The following is a 4,415-nucleotide window of genomic DNA, read 5'->3' as shown; positions in this document are numbered from 1 at the left end:
TTTCATCGAACAAACCTCGTGTCTTAATCAGTTACCACATCTTTTCATCGAACAAACTTCGTGTTTTAATCAGTTACCACATCTTTTCATCGAACAAACCTCGTGTTTTAATCAGTTAACACATCTTTTCATCGAACAAACCTCGTGTTTTAATCAGTTACCATATCTTTTCATCAAACCTCGTGTTTTAATGAGTTACCACATCTTTTCATTGAACAAACCTCGTGTTTTAATGAGTTACCACATCTTTTCAATAGGCGGAAGAACATCGCGCAGTGAATTCAGATTGTATAGAAACCTTCAGGTTGCTTAGAGATGCCTAACAGAATCAGCGCAAAATACTGGGTACTGGAGCCTTTAGGTTGATCAATAATGCCTAAAAGAATCAGTGAAGGGAGACTGGGTACTGAAGCCTTCATGCTGCTTAGTAATGCTTAACAGAATCAGTGCAGGAAGACTGGGCACTGGAACCTTCAGGTTGCTTAGTAACGCCTAACAGAATCAGCGCAGGTAGACTGGGTACTAGAACATTCTTGTTGCTTAGTAACGCCTAAGGATTGACATTCCACTCTGTTCCATCCCCTGTCGGTTCATCAAACTACCCTTACCTCAAAACATCTAGCTAACATCTGGTAAAAACGCTTTCATACCTGAATAATTCAGAACATTTCAAATAATTCCTTTCTCAATTGGAAGTTAAGAACTAACATCTTGTAGTTAGTTTTCATACGTTTAATGTTGTGGTAAGAAAGTTAAATAATGACCAAACACGTGCAAACCAACCTGACTCTAGGCTCCAAAGGATACCTTTTTCATTGTTTATTCACTGCTCCAATGGAAAGAGATGCAAGAAGATACCCCTGTTGGACTTCAGTCGTGTGTCAGTTCTTTATGGATAAATTTTAAGAAGCTCTAGTCTCAACAGGTCAATATTTGAGACGTATAGACGACACGTTTGTGTTCCGGAACGACAATCTGGAGCGTCTGAACTAACTTTACAGTAATCTAAATAACATGCTTATCAACGCTGTTAATAGAAGAAGTGGTAAGCGGACATCAGATATTTTTCGTGAATGTCTTAGTAAAAACAACTTCAAAAAATAAGAAAACTAAAAATTACAACTTTAACAACATGGTTGTCATAAAAGAAGAAATAAACTGTGTTAAGCCTAACTTTCAGTAAACTTTGTTAAGCCTAACTTTCAGGTTGATAACAGTCCTTCTTCAGAGGCATAAACCAAAGAAAGAATACACGTAACGTTGTATACAACAGTATCAACAACGTTATTATTAGAGTTGTTTTTTTAATGGCACATTCTTTATTCAGTCCCTCAGATTTCTCTTCAAGAAGAAGAGTGTATAATTGAACTACACTGTCTCTAATGACAACGTATTTCGCTCAGTATCGAGCTCATTAGGCTTAATACTAACGTCTTGTAACAAATGTAATTAACTATAATCATACTTCACCAACTTAGAAAAGTCGCTCCCATCATAACAATGTTAGTAATAAAACTATCCAGAGTAATATATGACAGAATAACGTGCGGCTTACGTTGTATGTTATAAAATGGTTCACGCATATGAGTGTCTAAAGAAAAGAAAAAAAAACACAGATACAAATGAAAATAGGAAATCCAAAATAAACAATGAATTGTAAAATGTAATCCGTAAGATTGGAAATGGGATCATGTTTAATAGAATTTTATATACGTTTCTTAAAACATGAGATTGTTTGTTTTGTTTTAAATTCAAAGTCAAACATTGGGTTGTCTGAGTTCTATTCCCCGCGGGAATTAAACACCTGATTTTAGTATTAAAAAAAATCCATAAACTTACCGCTAACCCATTGGGTTACGAGGAAGTCAGGAAACAAGGTAAATTAATCTGTGCAAACACAAGAACAAATTTTGCAAACTTCTACTAAAAGAATAGAATAAATTAACTAACTTATAGTGAGAATGTACAAACATTAAACCATCAAGTGAAAGTGAATTCCTGCATTAAACTTTCTACTAAGACCAGGTCTTATCCATACAGTCTCCCAAACAATCCTGTCTTGACGTCAGCTGGTGACAGAGTGCCAAGTCTTATTATCCATACAGTCTCCCAAACAATCCTGTCTTGACGTCAGCTGGTGACAGAGTGCCAAGTCTTCTTATCCATACAGCCTCCTAAACAATCCAGTACTGATGTCAGCTGGTGACAGAGTGCCAAGTCTTCTTATCTATACAGCCTCCCAAACAATCCTGTCTTGACGTCAGCCGGTGACAGAGTGCCAAGTCTTATTATCCATACAGCCTCCCAAACAATCCTGTCTTGACGTCAGCTGGTGACAGAGTGCCAAGTCTTCTTATCCATACAGTCTCCCAAACAATCCTGTCTTGACGTGTTCCTTTAACCAGTTGAAGTCCAAAAACAAGTAGATATTTCATGATGAAGCTGGTTATGTTTGAAACTTATATCCGAACTTTGTTTACTAACAATAGTTGTAATACAGACACTGAGTGTTTAACAATAGTAGTAATACAGATACTGAGTGTTTAACAATAGTAGTAATACAGATACTGAGTGTTTAACAATAGTAGTAATACAGATACTGGTGTTTAACAATAGTAGTAATACAGACACTGAGTGTTTAACAATAGTAGTAATACAGACACTGAGTGTTTAACAATAGTAGTAATACAGACACTGAGTGTTTAACAATAGTAGTAATACAGACACTGAGTGTTTAACAATAGTAGTAATATAGATACTGAGTGTTTAACAATAGTAGTAATACAGACACTGAGTGTTTAACAATAGTAGTAATACAGACACTGAGTGCTTAACAATAGTAGTAATACAGACACTGAGTGTTTAACAATAGTAGTAATACAGATACTGAGTGTTTAACAATAGTAGTAATACAGATACTGAGTGTTTAACAATAGTATACCAACAGTCACCTACACTGTTCCTCCTGCCATCCTTGGATGTCTCATTAGAAAACAAAAAGACTGGTGTGGATACCAGACTGTGTTGTACAACCAACCTATACCAACAGTCACCTACACTGTTCCTCCTGCCATCCTTGGATGTCTCATTAGAAAACAAAAAGACTGGTGTGGATACCAAACCACGTTGTACAACCAACCTATACCAGCAGTTACCTACACTGTTCCTCCTGTCATCCTTGGATATCTCATTAGAAAACAAAAAGACTGGTGTGGATACCAGACTGTGTTGTACAACCAACCTATACCAACAGTCACCTACACTTTTCCTCCTGTCATCCTTGGATGTCTTATTAGAAAACAAAAAGACTGGTGTGGATACCAGACTATGTTGTAAAACCAACCTATACCAACAGTTACCTACACTGTTCCTCCTGCCATCCTTGGATGTCTTATTAGAAAATAAATATACACTGGTGTGGATACCAAACCATGTTGTACAACCAACCTATACCAACAGTCACCTACACTGTTCCCCCTGCCATCCTTGGATGTCTTATTAGAAAATAAAGAGACACTGGTGTGGATACCAAACCACGTTATACAACCAACCTATACCAACAGTCACCTACACTGTTCCTACTGATATACACCTGGACTTGAATCATTTTCCCCACTTCAATAAAAAGGGGGAGTATTTATACCTCTCCTCTATCAACACAAAGCTAGAAAAAATCAAGTCCCTGTTGGTGGATCAGCGCTAAGTTGCAGACTTACAACCCTAAAATCCGGCGTTTGATTTCTTTTGGTGGACAGAGCAGAGATAGCCTGATATATAGCTTTGAATTAAAAAACAAACAAATAAAACATTTCGATTTGTAATCCAATAACTTATAAGTCGTTCTTCTTTATCGTAGTATTTATTGGGCGAAACATTTCTGGGATTACTTAGCAAATATAACATTAGAAAAGAGTTTAAACGATCAAAGCGTTCGATAATATGCTGACTCATGTAGAAGATAAACAAAATAAACTCAACGTCAAGCTATATACATGAAAACGTGTTCACGTGGGCTGGAAACAAAAGGACTTCTACACATTAGAGCTATAGAATAGAACTTCAAGTCTGTGTAATATAGAGACATCTGTTGTATCTAAACGTGCTCGTTCCACTAGCAATCAATCACATTCAGATATGTGCATAAGACAGTGGCTATCGAAAGAGGGACGATCGAGACACATCTGATCGACCCTAATAAAAGCCTAAACAAAGATGGCGGCGCAAAAACAATTAATGATGAGTGGCTTCTATTCATAAGCAAACGTTTATAGTTGAAATTTACACATTATATACATACAAACACACATGTATGTTTGTTCATTTACACAAACACACAGACACGTATATATATATATATATACGTTTCTTGATTTCATTTTTTATGTTTTAATTGTTAACAGATGTGATAGTCATTT

This window comes from Limulus polyphemus, unplaced genomic scaffold (genome assembly GCF_000517525.1).
Source record: "Limulus polyphemus unplaced genomic scaffold, Limulus_polyphemus-2.1.2 Scaffold5162, whole genome shotgun sequence".
Lineage (NCBI taxonomy): Eukaryota > Metazoa > Arthropoda > Merostomata > Xiphosura > Limulidae > Limulus > Limulus polyphemus.
The sequence above is the reverse complement of the archived record's forward strand: the minus strand, read 5'-3'. Positions refer to the sequence as shown.